Raw genomic sequence first — 19,049 nt, 5'->3', positions numbered from 1 at the left:
CCGCCCCCGCCCAACAACAAAGTCCTGTCTCTCCCGACTCCACACGCCACCGCGGTTGTTTTTGGCCGCCTCCCTCAGCCTTCCCCTTCCGCCCTTGAGGGAGGGGGCAGGCGCCCGCCCCAAGGACGAGACTTGGTCCCGAGAAGCCTCGCCCCTGCCCACCGGCTCACGCGGGACGTGTGGGCGCCAGAATGGGCCGGGCCTAAGGCTCCTGCCAGGGACGTCAAGAGGCTCAGGGACTGCAAAGACGTCTGGGGACGCAGTTGGCGTCAGCCACACGCTCCGGGCCGCTCCGGGCCAAGGTAATGTGCCTGTCCCACCCCGCCCCCGCTTTGGGTGCGCGCGCAGCTCTTCTCCGCCACGTCCTCCCTCCCCGCACCCCCCCACCCCTCCTCGCGCCAACCGCTTGCGCGCTCAAAAACAGCGGTTGCCCCTAAGTTCCGGTCACAGCCCCAGCCGCGTCCCCTTGTGGTAACCCACTTGAGGCCTCTGTATCTGTGACCTAGAGTTTGGCGCCTGCGCGCTGCAAAGGAGGGGGGTGGGAGCGAAGAGAAGGTTCCGGCACCACCCTTCTCTGCTGTCCTTGCGTCTTGTGCTTGGGCTACCAAGTGCTGCAGCGCCATCTGGTGTTGGATGTTTCACAGTTGGCGGTGGGTTGCGCGCGCGCGAGCGCGCGCGCTTTCTCCCTCCCACCCCTCCCCGCCCTTTCCTCAGAAGGTTCCAGAGAAGCCGCGGCCTTAGCGCAAAACCCTCCTTTCCCTTTAGCCCCGCCCACCCCGCGGGGGGAGGCGGAGCCTAGAGCCCACCTACCCCTCCGGCAGCGAATTGCCTGGACTGGTGTTGGAGGGGCTTTGTGGTTCCCGCGCATTGCGGGTCTGGCCGTTGGGTGTGGTGAGGGGGGGGCCGAGCGGAACTCGTCAAGCTTTCTCAGGCCCCAGTCTCCCCATTTTCTCCGCCCCATCTCGCGGCGACTCCTACGCTTCAGCCCTGTACCCCGCCCCCCCCGCCTATCCTTTCTTCCGGATGGAGCCAGTTTTCCCGGATCTCGACTCGCTTTTCTGCCCGCCTTGGGCGGGAGTGTCTCCGGCGCGGCCTTTGTCCCAGCCCTGCGTGCTCTATGCTGCCATATCTGATTCGGGCGGGAGAGGCGGCCTTTATATTGGTGACAGGGAAATTAAGACAGTGTCTCTGGGGTTGAATCCTAGGGAAAGATAAGATCCGGAAGGGACCTTCCTCCAACGCGACCCCCTCATTTGACCGAAAATTCCAGGGGGCGGGGGCAGGGCGTGAGGTCCGGTCCCCGGGCGGAGCCGAGACCCCGGCCCCATTATGGGACCGGCTTGTTTAATGCGTTGTTTACGGCCTGTAGAGGGGTGTTCCCCAAATTCTAGGACATCGTCAAGCTGTTAAAGCTTGAAACTGCACTAACACTTTTGGTGCACCTTGTATAAGGCATTACTAGGAAAACTTAAAAGAGAACGGGCCACCCCTTCCCCCAAATAACGTTGGAGCAAAAGCTGACTTTTGAACAATTGTCTTTCTAAAGATCAGCGCACAGCTTTTGGGGGGAGGGAGTCCGAAGACATTTTGAAGTTGAAGCTAGTGAGGTCATGGGTAAAGTGGGGAAGCAGGACTGTTAACGGAGGAACTTCTGTGACTTTTAAGTGAAAACATGACTGTCTTTCAGCTTCCTAGCTTAGTTAATCGGCCTGTATAACTAAGATCCGTTATTTCTAGCTGAAGAATCATCCTCATCTGGAAATGAATACACCTGCTGCTTTCTCTGACAGTCAACCTTACCTTTCCTAAGGCATGGCACATTTACACTCTCTTTTCCCTCCGTAGTTCCATAATATGGGCATCTTCTGACACATGATAGGGAGGCGCAAACAGACCTCCATTAAGATAATTGTTATTTATGAACCAATTTCTACTGCAGAGATGGGGTAAGTACGAAAATTCTCAGAACTTGACAGCGCCCTCCAAACTAAGTAGTATGTTTTAATGCTCATCTGTTAAAGACTACTCTAGTTGAGAGTAAAACCTCATTTGCAAAAAAACAATGAAGGCAATGACCAGAGACATTTCACAAAACAAAGGATGAAGAAGAAAATAAACCTGCAAAGAGGTTGGGGCGAATCTGGAGAGGCCAGATAATTCTGAGAGCATTTGTAGGTGAAACCAAAAGAATGACGGAGATGTGAAAAAGATCATAATTACTGGCACAATTGGACTTCACTGTGGTATAGTAAAGAAATTCGAGTAACATGGTCTTGACAAAATACAAAAATCTGCTGGAGGCAACACAGTTTTAAATATAATCACTTTGGTTTTCCGTATATTTCAAAGGGAGGAAGTTTCCAAGGAATAGAGAAAATCATAGACCATACCATTACTAAAAAAATAGGCAACAAAAAGACATCTGCTACTATCCAAATACAGGGGAAGGGAAGCCTTCCCCTGTATGAATATAAGATCCTTGAAGGTAGGGGCCATGGCTCTTTTTTATTTCTATTCCCAATGCCCGATATAGCCCTTAGAACATAGTATGCACATAATAAATGCTTTTTATTAATGTCTGCATTGAAAATAATAAAGTAGGAAGGATTTTGAAGATAATTTTATGGTCATATTGAGAAGAGTATTATATCCTATCATGTTGTTTACTGATTTTGAAAAGAAGGATTTGACTTAGATTAAATGTAGGTTTGAAGGCTGTACTCAAGCAAGCTAACTCCCATGTATACTTTAATAAAAAGCTGATGGAGGAAGAACATTCTAGGTGTGAGGAAAGTGCCTATGCAAAAACAAAGACAGGAGATAGAGTATTGTATATGGCAAACTAGCAAGAAAGCCAATTTGGCTAACTGTAGGGTGCATGAAGGTGGAAATCTTGGAAAGTTATATGTAAGCCAGGTTATAAAGAGCTTAACATGGCAAGCCAGAGGAATCTTTCTTTATTTGATCCTAGAGATAATAGGGATCTACTGGAATTTATTGAGTAAGGGAGTGATATGGTCAAACTTGTACTTTTGGAATATAACCTTGATAGCTTTGTGGAGAGTGGAGTAGAAAAGGGAGAGACTGTCAGCGGGGAGAAAAGTTAGGAGGCATTTTGAAGAAGGGCCCAGAGCCACCATCCTTCGTTCTCCAGACTTTGCCACCATGCTCCTGCACAACAGGTACCCTTTTCAGCTTAGAGTGATCTCTCTCTCTCTCTCTCTCTCTCTCTCTCTCTCTCTCTGCAGTGCAGTGAGGGTTAAGTGACTTGCCCAGTGTCACACAGCTAGTAGGTGTCAAGTATCTGAGGTCAGTCAGCTCTTTTGTGTGTTGTCTTCCCTCATTAGAATTGAAGAGAGGACCATTTTTGTTTTCTGTTTGTATTTTTATCTTCACTGTTTAGTACAGTGCCTGGCACCTAATAATTGCTTGTACTCAATGATGACTTTTATAGAAAACTTTGGAAAGAGCAGTTCCAATTGAGTGTTGATGTCAGAAAACATACTGCAAAGAATAGAGAAGAGGAGAGGAAGTGGATGCCACAAGTATAGACATATTACTAATCTAAATGAGGGAGAAAGTTTGAAATAAAAGATTTGGACCATGTCATTTGTTATCACATATATAATTACACACAAGCATACGTAATGTGGGTGAGTTGGCCTATGGGTCTTATTCCTCGGAACATGTACAGATATTCTCTGTTTAGTACCTGTCAACTTGGGGTAGAGGTGGGGAAGAACTGTTGAGGATGGTTTCTGGATACATCTAATTCATTGCTGAAGGACTTGCCCTAAAATGAAATGGAAGAAAATCCTCTTATTGGTTGCCAAACCAGAAGAGTTGGTGACTCCAGGAGTTGTGCACAAGTAAGATAAGGGCCTCTTCAAGGATCTCTTTCTGCCTATAAAGCATGTAGACTATTTGGAAATACTGTGCAGAGTTGAGTTGGGGAGAGTTGGAGGCACCTGCTCTGTCTCCCCTTGGCTTCTATGAAGTCATGAACATATGGTCACCTCTTCTCACTCTTTGTATTTATTCTTTCCTGTTTTTAGGTGATTGAACATCCTATGGTGGTTGTTTTCTGGACTGGTGGTAACTTTGTGAGTTCTGAAAAGCCCAGAGGTCTTCTGTCTGTGGAGTGGCAGTGGCTGAATTAGATGGGCCACTGCAAAGATCAAGTATGGCTGTTTGAGAAGATAGTACCAAGTTGAAATGTGAAATACCTAATTAGCATTATTGCTCAACTGCTTTACTTTTAAGTCTTTGATGAGGCTTAAAATATTAGCCTCCTGACCAACTATAACTGTAATTATAAGTTAAATTTCTCAATATTGTTCTAATCATTACATTTACATTCATACATTCTGTAATGTATACTATGATTCTATGTTTAGCATCTTACATTGAATACTGCTTTTGCACTTTCCCCTCTTTAGAGAGATCATAGACTTAAGCCAAAAAATAATATTGTCCTCAGGACTCTGGAGTAGGGATTTAATGATTAAATGAATGTGAAAATAGGGCCTGATTTCCCTAATTAGGGGAATACTTTCCTAGCTCCAAACTGGTTCTATAAAATGAAAATGCTGAGTACAGGGCGGTGAGTTGTATAGAACTCTACCCTTACAAGATCTTGTAATGGTACCTTTCTGTTAGATATCTATATATCTATATCTTCTATATCTATTCCACCTAAAGTTAATGTATCAAAGTATCTCTATATATGCACATCTATATGTAGACATAGTCGTTGATGTTTTTATTTATATATATGGTCTTTTTTTGGTCATTTACCAAAATCTACTTATTGACTTCTCAAACATTCTTTAAGGGTACAATCTACTCATGTGTAAACAATTTTCATAAAGATTTTATAGATATGGGAAATTAAACATGACCTCAAAACTCAATGTCATGGTATCATAACCAATTTAAATTGTCATTAACTGGCTTGGTATTGACCTGTTTGCCAACTGGCAATAACAAATCCAAAAATCATTACACTCTCTCTTTTATAGATGTTTTAAGTTGTTCATTCTCCTTTTGTTATATCTTAGACTATTTTATAACATTCTCTTTTGTTCAAGTCTATTTTTCTGCTACTTTGTCCCATTTATCAGATTGGAATATATGATTCATTTATGAAGTTACAACTTGTACAAAGTATTTTAAATATTAGATTAGTCCTTTTACAATCTCACTCTTGGAAGAAAACAAAATGTTTTTCAATTAAAAAAATAATTCTGGCTGTATTCTTAGGTATTATGTATTCTTAGTTTAATGCACCAGAAATTTTGTTAAACTCCAAACTATATGATGACATATTTTTGTGCTTATCAATCAGAATGCAAAAATTTTATTAGCATTATTTCTCACTATATTTGTACCTGAAGAGATTACTCCCATTCATTAAAACTATCAGTAATAAGATAGGATGTGTGCTTGAAATATTATACTAGTCACTACCATAGAAATAAATTTAGATACATTATATGTTGATATTTACTTGATTTAGTTTATTCCAAATACATGTTTCAAAGGTCAGTGAAGACTAAGAAAATAAAAGAATTTGGATTTTTTCAAAACTTTAAAATTTTATTTCCAATTATAAATCCAAACAAAAATTTGACAGATTTGTTTAATTATAGATGTGTTAGGAGAGTGGAAAAAATGTGTTTGTGGTATACAAAATTTAAGGTGTTCTTTATCCCAGATACTTACTGGATCAAAACAAATGCTGCCAGTTATGTTCTATGCAAAATCTAAAAGCTGAATGATAAAATGGTACTTTTACTCATAGAAATGTCTTCTTTAAATGAAAGGTCTCCTTTAAGTGGCATTTCAATAACATAAAACCAATTTCAAATTGATTTTAATCAGCCTACACTTGTTAAAGGAAAATTACAAGGCAAAGAAATGTAGATTAGCTGCTGTTGAAGGAATTGTGGGTATATTTTCCTTTGATTTAAGAGAAGAAGAAAATATCATGAAAGAACCACTTAAATAATTTCATGCTTTAAAGTACATAATTATGAAGCAAAAGAGAGTAGAAATGCCAGAGGCATATATGTATATGATGAGACCATACCCTGGCCTTAACAGATGGAAGACAAATAAGATTTGACAACCAGTCTTTAATATATTTTTATTTTGCACTTCTTGTCCTGAAGTTACACATGAATTAAAAATAGTAGTTTGAAATAGAGTTCATGCAGTTTAATAAGAACATTTAGCCAACATCCCTTTTCTCCCCAACTGGAAAGCACACTGAAGACTGAGCTCTATTGCTGCTCCACTAGACATGTAAGCTTAAGTAAACTATTTAATTTCTCAGAGCTGTAGTTTACTCTTCTATAAAATAAGAATAGTAATAAATGTCCTTAGTACTCCACAGGATTGTTTTAAGGATTAAGAGCTAAAACTAACAGTTTTTGCATGAAGGACAAGTGATGTGACATATACTCTCAAATCAACTTCTTAAAACAAATTCACTGGGGGTGGCTAGGTGGCGCAGTGGATAAAGCACTGGCCCTGGATTCAGGAGTACCTGAGTTCAAATCCAGCCTCAGACACTTGACACTTACTAGCTGTGTGACCCTGGGCAAGTCACTTAACCCCCATTGCCCCACAAAACAAAAGCAAAAACAAAAACAAAACAAAACAAAAAAAACCAAATTCACTTAGGATTGGAGACCCTGGGACACTGCCCCATGTCCTGAAGTGAGAGAACTTAGGACTCGAGGGATCGTCAGAGTAGCACCAGAGAGCTTCCTATCTTAATTCATGATTCTTGTTAAGTAATTACAAATCTTAATTGTTTGTACACTGTGGAAGAACTACACATATACTGTAAATTTTGACAGTATGGAACTGAACCCTGATTCCCTCCACTCTTATTGTAGGAGAGTGAGATAATTCATGTTAAAACAAAACAAAACAAAAAACTTTTAAAACTATAAAGTGGTGCAGCTGCAAAAGTATATTATTGTTCATACTCATATTACCTAAAAGCAACAGTGCTACATTTTGTAAAAATATTCCATAATTCAGACTTTTACTTTGCCAAATGAGTGAAATAGTAAAGGGCATTTTATAAATAACAATGTTATTTTAAAATAATAGTGTCAATTATATTACAAAGGGGAATTTTACTTAAGGAAACATTTTTAGTCACCTTAAGCAATTTAGAAGTACTATTTACATATAAACAATTGATGTGCTAACTACAAATTATTATTTATTAAATCAGATTACCTAGGAAAATCTACTAGATGATATTTTGTAAGCTTAATTTGAATTACAATTTGTACTTGAAATAAAATTGCATTTCTAGAAAAATGTTCCAGAATTCACATTTTTCATTAGTTTAAATATGTGTTTATGTGTATGAGATTTTACTGTATATGGCTACTTATGTGATGAGATAAGTCATGCAACTTCACTTGTCCTTAATTTCCTTATAAAATGAACAGATTTTTACTAGCCAGAGGTAGCATGGATATATTGAGGCAAACATATTCAAATGGTACTCAGGAGGACTAGGTTCTAATCCCTGCTTTGGTACTACCCTGCTAGGTAAACTTGGGCAAATCTACCTCTCAAAAAAACATTTTCCTCATCTGTAAAATCAGACTAGTATGATAGGAGCTATCATAGCTTGCTACTCTACTTTTATACTTTTGAGAACTCAGGTTCTGAGTCTATGCCACAATGAATAATCAGAATAAATCTTTAGAGATATTTTTATACATGTACAATTTCATATTGACCATTTTAGAGGAGGAAATATTATTAACACTGACTTTTTTTCCTTGTATAAGCATTACTTCTAGTCTATGGACCATATAGGTTGACAATTTGGGGAAATGGTAGACTAAGTGATCTCTAAAGCCTCTTTAAGCGCAACCATTTTATGATTCTATTCCTTTTGATAAGGACTCTGTGATACAAGAGAGAATATTATCAAGGAAGAAGCTATCACTTCTTTTGGAAAATAGAGTTTTCATTGCTCAAACCATTTGTTCTCTGTACCTAAATCCTCAGGCAGCTTATAGCACAGGCCATGCAGTAAACCTCCCCACAGACACATAACCTGGGGATCACAGAAACACTAAGGCAAAGTCATTCAGAAATACCAGATCCCTACAACTACACCATTCATTCACAGAGATCTTACTTGCTTTCCTTCCTCCCTTCCTTTCCTTTTGCCATTCCCTTCCTAATTGTACAACCATCCTATAATGGGACTGCCTATAATGAATCTGAACCAAAGATTCTAATGGTCCATGGTAATTTCTGCTGCAAATAGATAACTTCAGAGTAAGAAAGAGGATTCTGTCCTTGTTACAGATATCTCTAGTAACTTTATACCCCACTTCCTATACTTAAACTGCTTTGACTCTTTGATTGTGGTAATGCATTTTTGAAATATCTTATTTCCTCCCATTAGAGCTTACATTTCATTAGGGAAGGGAATATGTTTTCATTTCAATTGTGTCCCTGCACATGTCCTCAGACTGGACTAGTAAGCAATAAATTGTTTGTTGATTAACTACTTGAATCTATGTAATAGGATTGCTTAACTAAAATATAGTTCATTTTTTATCATCTTTGGAATGAATACAAAATAAAAGGATTACATGATGTAAAGCAAAACCCCTACTCAAAACACAGAGCCAATCAGTTATATAATGTAAAGAATTAATTGTTATTTGAGGTTTTTATGACCCCATCTTTTGGCTAGAATTAAAAAAAAAAAACCTCAGCATGCGCACTGGCCTCTGGGGCTTCGCAAATGGCACGGTGCTCCACCCACTGCTTGTAACCGTTGCCATGGTGGTGGCACCTCATGTCATCACCACTCACCAACGCCTACATGGGCCTGGCAAAATTATAATGATTGGAAGCCTAATGAGGGCAGTCATGTGACTGTCAGAACGGCCAATTGGCTGGGGGCTGTCTGGGGTCTGCTGGGAAGAAGGGAGGAGATTCGCCATTTTAGCTTGAAGCTGGAAGGCCACAGGACGCTGATGTGTGTTCTCAGCTGATTCCTGGGCGGTGGTGTTATTCAGGTTGTATAATTTCCCTTTTCCCCATTTTATTTCCTTTCCCTTGATCCTACTGATCCTGTTTGTGTGTGTGTGTGTGTGTGTGTGTGTGTTTTTAAGTTCATTCTTGTTAAATAAATCCTGCTCTGTTTTGAGGGAAGCTGCCGGTCTCCTTCCTTGCCCCAATATTGCGGCGAGCCGCTTAGCTAACACTCCCCAATTAAAAACTGGTCTCCACAATATTAAATGTTATATTATTTTGTTGAATGGAGTTGGTAACTGATTCTACAGTTCCTCAGGGTGTATAACTAATATCATAAGACTCTTAGCAGTTATAACTGTGTAGTATAATGAAAAAATAACAGTATTGCATGAAATATTGTTTTTTTTTAATTTTCAAACTATGATTCATGGAGTATGGTATGTTTATTAGATTAGGGCCGCATGATGGCAGCCTTGCTTTCAACTGTATTTCCTATTATTACAAATTGCCTTTTAGAATCATTCTATGAATTTTTCTTTCCTTTTATTTCTCAATAACAAATATCTGTGGAAAAGAATATATAATGAACTCCATCTTATATAGTTAGTATCTGAAGAGATGAGAAACAAGCTGATACATCCAGGTATATAAAATTTTTGCCTAGCAGGTGCCTTACCTAGATACCCCTTTATCAATGTTATATTTCTACTACAACTCGTAGACCTGTGACTACTTTTCCTTTTAATCTAATAGTTATCATATTCACATGTTGAGTGAATCTTGGAAAGATTTTTCTATTTTTTTGTTTACTTGGAAGCATGTAATTTTTTTCAATCATTTGCTATCAAATAGGGTGCTTTGTGGTCTTTTTATTTTTATTTTTAATTAATTTTTAAAATTTAAAATTTTATTTTACAAAAAGAGAGAAAGAAAACCCCTAGGCATTTATACTGACTTAAAATTGTTCTGTTTGCTTTTTTTTAAAAAAGTGACATGAAACACAAGTAAAAATAAATACATCATAGAAACGACCAGTTGTCCAGTCTCTGGGGCAGGAGACTACCTGTCTTACAGAGAGAAGAGGGAAGCACAAGATCAGAATCTCTTTTTTTCAATCCCCAATCAGTAGTGTGGCTTTAGTGGTTGTCCAGCATAACTCCCCTCCCTCTGCCTCCCTTAAACTTGGTCCACTGATGAGTCCTATCCCACCCACCCTCAGTAGATGGTGCTCATCAATTCAAGTTACAGGAAAAATGTCAGTCCTGGGCGGGCAGGGAAGGGAGGGGGTGCGGGTTCCTCTAATGTCACCCCCCCCCCCATGCTGTTCTTACCCTCCTAAATGCAGTTTAATGGACACATCCAGATTAGAAACAAACCTTCCAAGGTCAGGCTATGTTCTCAAAGCTACTAATGAGTCCTAGGTTACATTATGTGGTCTTTTTAGAAAAAAATGCTGTCTTTTTGCAGTGTTTGAGCTATAGTTCTCACATCTATGCATATATGAATATATAAATACATAAAATATACATATATGTAAAACTTAATGCAGAATAAGTATAAATAAATTCCAAATAGCTAAGTACAAGGTAATTTGAGAGGAAGAGAACTAGCAGTTGGAAGAATCAGGAAAGTCTTAAGAAAGAAAGTGGTTTTTGAACTGCATCTTGAAGAAAGAGAGGGATTCTATGAAGCCCTGGTGAAGAAGGAGTTCCAGTGCAAAGTTACAGAGATAGGATATGGAGTGTTGCTTGAAGAAAAGAGGCAAGACTGGTTTTGGGGAGTAGTGTCCAGTGAGGCTGTCATGGGCAGGCCTTACTTGGACTGGTCTTATGTAAGTTTAGGTTCAACATTGAGTAAAAATGAAACACTTATAGGTCATTTAACCTAGAAATAGTTAACAAGAGGTGGTTTACTTAGCAATTGCATTGAAAGGATATTCACAAGGATGCCCTAGCACTTGGCTTGTAGAGACATCGTGTCCACACTAACTTCCACATGGAAATGGTTTAGGTAAGCAGGTCTGAGTACAGTGACTCACTTGACCTTGGGGCATTCACAATATGAATATCCTAGATTTCATGTGGGTGGGCCTTTTTATTTCTTTAGGTCACCAGAAAGCCACATCATTGCAGTCAGAGGCCACTAGGAAGCAGTCATCAATGGAGACCCATGTGAGACTTAGCCCTGTGGGTCAATCAAGGCCCATGGATAGCTTCTTTGTCTTTGAGAGAAAGAACTAGCCTAACCTACAGGAAGTAAGGAAGGGAAGGGATGGGGAAGGACCTTTGCAAATAGTGAATTTTTTTCCACAAAGCTAGAAAAATAGATTGTAGGGGCTTGAAAAAAACACAGGTGTTTACATTTGATCCTAGGAGGCAATTGGAAACCATCAGAATCTATTGAGTAGGGGAGTATCATGGTCATATATGCACTTAAGTAATACCACTTTGGCAGCAGTGTTATGGGGAGGGATTTGAGGCAGGGTAGCCAATTAGGAGGCTGTTGAGAGATAAGGACAGCCTGAATCAAGCTAATAGCTACATGAATAGAAAGGAAGAGTCAAATGTGAGAGGTGTGGAGGCAGAAACAGCAAGATTTGGCAGCTGATTGGATATGTGGAGTAAGGACGAATGAATAATTAAGGACAATGATGAGGTTACAAATCTGGTAACTTCAACAGAAATAGGGAAGTTTGGAAGAGGGGTGGGTATGAGGAAGAAAGATAATGAGTTTTGTTTTGGGCATGTTGAGTTTGAGATGTCTCTGGGGTAGTGTAGAATATTATAGTCCATAAGAAATTGACATTGTGGATAACCCAAAAGACAATGAAGATCTGCACTGTGGGTGTGAACAGGTTATAATGTATTGCCAATAAGGAATGGTATAGAAGCAGAATTAAGCATGCTGTCAGAGAAATGTAAAACTGAGGGGAAAAAAAAGATGGGCTCATTACATAAGCAAATGTAACCAATGCATAAATATGTATGATCTATTAAGTGTTCATACAATATCAAGAGAACTAGAAGAAGGCCCTTAGAATTTGGGTGGACCCCTTGTGATAGATTTGACAAAGATCACAGCAAGCAAATAGGTATGGATATGTTGTGATCTGCATTATTTATGGAGTATACTTGTCATTGATGAAATCACAGTTCCATTAGAATAAAATATGTATGACCTCCAAATCAATTATTTTGTGACTTTTTTTTTCAAGTTGTATTTGTCAAGTGTCATACTGTTGATTGAATCTAACATATGATAATCCAAATTGACCATTAACACTGCTTAAATAAATGAAATACCCATGCTGTAGTCTTACAGGCTTGGCCAAGTAGATACTGTATCCCAGTTGAGTTAGAAGCTTATCATCATTTCCATAGCTCTTCAAAAACAAATGGAATAGGGGCAGCTAGGTGGCACAGTGGATAGAGCACCGGCTCTGGATTCAGGAGGACCTGAATTCAAATCCAGCCTCAGACACTTAACACTTACTAGCTGTGTGACCCTGGGCAAGTCACTTAACCCTAATTGTCCCCCCAAAACAAACAAAAAAACCAAATGGAATAATACTTCAATACCTCATGGACCTGTTATTTCATTGGTTGGAATACAATCTACACTGAATGAGATTATCACCATAATGTTACTTGGGTAAATAGTTTCTGAGAACTGACATTATAAAAAACATCATTCTTTGGCTAACCTGGTAATTGATATTGTTAAAAACTCTTCACCTTGGACCACAGACAGTCCACTGCTTGACCTCAAAGCCAGAGTCAGGTTTGGTGTTCTGTTGGCCTAGCCTTTGGGAACCAAGTGCTGTGATAAGCAATTATAGTAAGACTTTATTGGAGGAAGAAAAATATGACACCCTGAAAAAAATGTAAATTTCAAAATAAACATGATGTCTAGCACCATTATACAATTTGAATAGCAATATGGTAGAAGCAGCCTTCTAATTTACAAGCAATTTTAATTGCCTAGCACTTTTAGTTCTCATAATCCTAGTCTCATACTAGTAGCTAATTTCAGAGCTCTAAAAAAATCACTCTAAACACTTTACATTCATGGGAGCATGCCAGCTTCTTCCCCTTGCCCAAGTCCCTTTCTGGTAGCAAATTAAGGGCTTAGGGATGCATTGTTATTATTTTCAGCTACTTGAGTGTGATTTAATATACTATGTCAGCCATTTGGCAATTTGAGAAGAGGGTCACTAGTGTGAAAACATCAGCAATAGTTTCATAGATGAAATATATAGATTAATGATGTCAGTATATATCCAAATCAGGCTTTTGGTGGTTACCATTTTGCACACAAAATTTAAAATCCTTTAAGGGAGCAGTGGATCAACATAGCCTCATAGATTTAGAGCTAGACAGAACCTCAAGGCCTGCAACAGTAACTCCATCATTTTACAAATGAGGAACTGAGGTTAAGAAAAGGTAAATGACAGGCCCAAGATGACACAAGTAGCTTGTAGCAGAGCTGGTATTTGAACCAGGATCCTCTTACTCCAAATGCAGTACAATCTCTAAGCAATTATATAGGAATGGGTATCAAAGCAATTTGTGGGGGTTTTTTCTAAACAAGAACATTTATAGCTGCTTTTTGCAAGATTAATAACCACAAATTTAAAAAAATGTTAACCTGGCTCATAACTAGTCCTGAATCATACATGCTAAATGACCATTTTCAGAGAAGCACTGATTTAAAAATGACAAACAACCTTGTCCAGGCTTAGAGAAAATGTTTTTAATTTCCATATGATATTTTGCAAATGTATGGAAATCTTTGTCCAGATACGAACTTGGTTACCAATGTTTTCTTACTGCCAGCTAGCAGTAAACCTGGGGAACAGATAAGTATAGTGGTAAACTTGACATCATGCCATATTGTGTGGTGTGACTCCAAGTTCAGAACCTTGAAGTCATCCTCAACCCCTCACTCTCCTTCATTCCACATATCTAATTAATTGCCAAACATTTTCAATTCTGTCTTTACAACATTTCTCCACATTGGTCCCCTTCTCTCCACTCACACTACTGGGATATTATATTTTCCCCTTAACTGGTCTCTTTGCCTTAAGTTTCTCTCCTTTCCAGTCCTATCCTCTGCACAGTTGTCAAAGTGATATTCCTAAAGCACAGGTTTGCCAATGACACTCTCCTACTGGGTATACTTCATGAGTTCTCTATTTCTTCTGAATATTTTCAGTAGTTAGATGCATATAAGGTTCTAGTTTTCTAAAATCAAACTTTTGGGGGGCATTTGAAGTTCTTCACAACTTGGCTTCAATTAAGTTGTAGCTTCCTAAATGCTATAGAGTCTGGCCAAACTGACTTTCTTTTTATTCTTCACACATGGCATTCTGTCTCTGGTTTCTGTGCCTTTGCAGAGGGTGTTCCTCAGACCTGAAAAGTACTTTCCCCACATCTGCCTTTGAGAATGCCTGATTTCCATAGGAGTTCCCTATATAGGCCATTCTTGATTCTCCCAGCCTCCCACCCCCCATCCTCAATTATCTTATATTTGTTTTGTTTATAACATATACTTGGGGGCATTTATGAAGGAAGGGTGCATTTAACCACAAGAAGGAAATGCATGTAGCCTCTGACCTTTTAGGAACGGGATAGGACCATTATTGGTCACCAACTCTCCAAACATTTCTTTTCTTAAAGACTCATTCTAAAGCAAATTCATGTAATGTTTCCCTTCTGCAGTGCTTCTCTGTTTTAAAAACATTATTTGATTTAGCACATTGTTTTCATTTTTGTTGCTTTTTTTGAAGCTGGAAATGTAGTTGGTCCATGCAGGTAAAAAAAGAATTTAAAAAAGGAAAAGAAAAAAGTTTAAAAAAATTAAAAAGATGTTTTTCTTCAAGGAAGATTAAAAATTTTGACCATGTTATTTAGTCAGTAGTATGCTGGTTCTCTTACTCTGCCATTTCTGCTATTAATGCATTCTCTTTTGACCTGAAACGATGTTGGATAATAAATGCAATAAAAGGTGAGTACATTTAATGGTTCAGGATTTTTGCTATTATAGGCAGTAAGGTGATGGATTACTACTCTTTGTTCTACAGTAATTTAAAACTACTGCCGGTGTCAAACACAGCATTTGTTCCTTGTGAAGCAGTTTTCTTACATCTTAGCTGACAGGAATCTTCACTTTCACTTCAGCTATCCCTTCAAACATAAAAATTATATTGATCCCTTGTGTTGGTCACCTGGTAAGTGGCCCATTTCCCAAGGTTTGAAGAAGTTATAAAATGCTACAGTAATCACCCTGCTTCTCATTTAATGTACAATTCAATTGAACAATCATTTATTAAGCACCTACCATGTATTAGGCACAGTCTTAGGCACTGGGGATATTAACACAAAAATTGAAGAGTTCCTGTACTTAAGAAACTTATATTTATGTCATTATATATGCATTCTTTCCAGGAGCTTACATATGATACCTATTTTGACAGATAAAGGTCTAAAAGATCTGCCTTTTAAATTCTTGCTCTCTTTTAGAAAGTAATAATTTATGCTAAGCTATAGCAAAGAATGTTGCCTTTACTCATACCATTTATGCACCTATAGAATTGAAAGGAAGGCTTATAAAACATTTTTGTAAATGAATGAATGATTTCAGAAATTTCAACAGAAAGATATATGTATGACTGGAAAGAAAGGTAGGCTGGTCATATGATAAAAGCAAGGGATGCCTCAACCTGGGCTCTGTTGGAATCCATCAAATGTCAAGAGATGTTGAGGCATAATCTCAGCCATTGAATGGACTGGCTATTGAGGATTTGGGAGAATACATAGATACAAGATGAGAGGGCAAAGATAGATTGTCATTTGTGTCTTACAATGTAGGGAGTGCTTATATTGATGAGATCATAGGTGCAACTGAAGTGTAACCTAAGTCACTATGTTAGTTTCATGTCTGATGAGGCAGTTTTCAATATAGCCCAAGTTTGCAATAATCTTGCCCTCAGAGGTGGAGTTTTTTAAAAACTTGTGATTATACCCCAAGTTAGAGAGCAAAACCGGGGCTGGGGGTTGAGAACCTAGCGTTAGAGTGGGAAAGATTGCCTTCTTCAATTGGCTCCCAGAGCTGTCCCACACCTTCATGCTGTGAACAATGGCACCAAGGTAATGCAAGACCTGCCAACCACAGGTTTTTATGAGAAATGAAATTAAGTCAGCAAGCTGCTGTCCCTAACAGAATAAAAGGACATGATTAGGAGCTGAGTATCCATCACTTTAATCTGAAATAAGTCAGGGTGCTTGGGTATGGACCATAATTGCTTTTCAATATGCTCTAGTAACCTAGTACCTGAGTAACTGCTTGCAATATTAAAAAACAAACACACAATCTTATACTTCCCAATTATCTCTCTCTCTCTCTTTTTTTTTTTTTTTTTAGTGAAGCAATTGGGGTTAAGTGACTTGCCCAGGGTCACACAGCTAGTAAGTGTTAAGTGTCTGAGGCTGGATTTGAACTCAGGTACTCCTGACTCCAGGGCCGGTACTCTATCCACTGTGCCATCTAGTTGCCCCCCAGTTATCTCTTTAACTTTGACCTTTTGTGGTCTTTGTAGAGGGTTTATTTTGTAGAAGACAATTACCGTTACTAGCTACTGCTAGTATTCCTTGTGTTGAAGGAGACCCTAGCTGCTGTTCCTTCTCCTTGTATTCCCTCTCATTCATTCTGTCTTTCCCTCTTTCTCTCTTCTCTTCTTCCCTAGTCCTGGAGTCAGGCAGACCCGAGTTCAAGTCAAGACTCAGACACTTACTAGCTGTATGGCCCTGGCCAAATTATTTAACCTCTGTTTGTCTCAGTTTCCTCAGCTGCAAAATAGGGATAGTAATAAAACCTGTCTCACAGACTTTGTTGTGAGTTATTTGTAAATCATTTCAGCACAGTGCCTGGCACATAATAAGCTCTATATAAATGCTTATTCCTTCTCCCCTCCCCTCCTTTCCCCTCTTTTCTCTCTTCACTCCCAATTCCTACCTGGTGGGGGGAATGTCCTAATCTCATGTTATCTTACCTTCTTCCCAAGCTGGGAAGAAATACAATTCCCAGTGTTTTTGAAGCCCCCCTAAGCCTTGACAAAGAGCTGTTAAATTGTGGACTTGTAGCACTGGAAGGAAACAGAGTTCATATAGTCCAACTTCTTTTTATAATTGAACAAACAGAAACCCAGAAAGATTAATGACTTGCTTTGGTCCCCAAACTAAGATATGGCAAATTGAGGTGAGAAACTAGCCTTCCTGACTTGCAGACTAGTGCTATAGCAAACAGGCTTTTGCAAGGTGACTTTTGTGTTTTACTGCTCCTTCTGTCTTTTAAAGTGCTAAATATTTTATTTGAGGAAAGAAGTTCTACCCAGAACACAAATCAAGAAATTTAGAAGTACAACTTGAGGTTGAAAGGATTTTTATGTTGTTAGAAAGCAGGATAGTTCAGAAAGAAAGAAGCTGAGAGCTCACAGCTTTACTACACACACACCTATTTATATATACATACACACACATATAGACATTTAAGACCTCTATAAGAAGACAATCTAGGGCAGCTAGGTGGCGCAGTGGATAGAGCACCGGCCCTGGATTCAGGAGGACCTGAGTTCAAATCTGGCCTCAGACACTTAACACTTACTAGCTATGTGACCCTAGGCAAGTCACTTAACCCCAATTGCCTCACAAAAAACCCAAAAAATTAAAAAAAAAAAAGACAATCTAATGAAACTCTGGGAAAGGTCATGAAGTTAGGGAGCCACTTGTGGTGGAACTTCTAAGAAACTTCAAAGACTAACATCTTGCACTTTAACCAAGATACTTAATGGGTAGGCAAAGTCCTTAAGGTCTTCTAGAGCAGGGTTTCTTAAACTTTTTCTACTTGTGACCCCTTTTCATTGGAGAAATTTTTATTCAACCCCAGGTGTACAGCCATGTAAATAGATAGATAAAACCTGTTACTGTTGCCAAAATTTTTGCGACCCTCACAATCCCATATAGGGTTGTGACCCACAATTTAAGAAGCTAGGTTCTAGAAAACAGTTCTGTTGCTTAAATGACTTTACGGCTATTGCTGGTCAATCCTGCCCTTGGGAATGCAAGCATCCTACACTAAGGGAGTGAAAGGAAAAACTAAAACAGAAATTTAGCAAAAACAGAAGAATGTAACAATCCCCTGAAGGAATAACTGAATATTGGAGAATGAGGATCCTATATAAGTACTGAGTCTGGAATTGAAACTATTTGGACCATGTGGTGGATGGTGCTAAATTTATGCAGTCACAGTGGGTCTCTCTAAATGATGGGGTCACCATGAGTAGGAATAGCACCAGGAACATGAAGGATCCATCAAAGATAATGACATTTCCTTCACAGTTAGTGATCCTCATCCCAGGTTAGAGAGAATTACCTGTACTGCTGCCCATTTAGAGTTCTCAGGCCCACCAGCCAGAACCATCCCTACTCAGGGACCCCCTTGGGGGGAAGACTAAATCTTTGTTCCATTTAAGTCTTCTGAAAGATTGCCCTCCTTCTGCAGAGATCTGGAATATAGTAAACATGTCATAAATGTCTGTTGATTTGTTGACCTGACTTAACTTGGTAGAGCCTTTCACCTCTCCCTGATTGCCAGAAAACAAGCTATTTCACAACAATGGGCCTCCAAGGACTCCCTTTGAAGGATTTGCCCTGTGGCCGTTGGATGTTATACTGGCAGCAGTATATATGAAGGTGGGCAATCAGTTCTAGATTACAGTGAGCAAAGAGTTATATTGGGCCTGCCATTACCATGTCTATCCCACAGTCCTCTCTGCTGCTTCTAGTGCCTGCCTCCACTGCTCCCTTTGCTGGAATCAAAAGGTTCTTCATTGTGCTGGGGCCTGATTGTTATCACAGCTGCTACCACCACCCCACTACTTGTGTCTAATTCTGTACCCACCCCCCCCGCCCCATGTCGAAGCTTGAGGACTATTGTGCTGCCAAATGCTAGAACTTGAC

The 19,049-nt window shown here is 39.3% G+C and overlaps 1 protein-coding gene and 1 long non-coding RNA gene across 2 annotated transcripts in view; one reads left to right on the top strand and one right to left on the bottom strand.

Moving 5' to 3' along the window:
- Positions 1–19,049, bottom strand: part of STARD13 (StAR related lipid transfer domain containing 13) — a 681,455-nt gene that overhangs the window by 558,196 nt on the left and 104,210 nt on the right. The gene's annotated exons all lie outside the window — the stretch shown is intronic.
- On the top strand, positions 145–6,539 carry LOC122746808. Its single transcript, XR_006355575.1, has 3 exons — positions 145–302; positions 1,846–1,946; positions 4,056–6,539. It is a non-coding gene; the product is annotated as an uncharacterized LOC122746808 (long non-coding RNA).

The sequence above is a fragment of the Dromiciops gliroides genome, chromosome 3, assembly GCF_019393635.1.
Source record: "Dromiciops gliroides isolate mDroGli1 chromosome 3, mDroGli1.pri, whole genome shotgun sequence".
NCBI lineage: Eukaryota > Metazoa > Chordata > Mammalia > Microbiotheria > Microbiotheriidae > Dromiciops > Dromiciops gliroides.
This window is presented reverse-complemented; position numbering and strand designations above follow the sequence as displayed.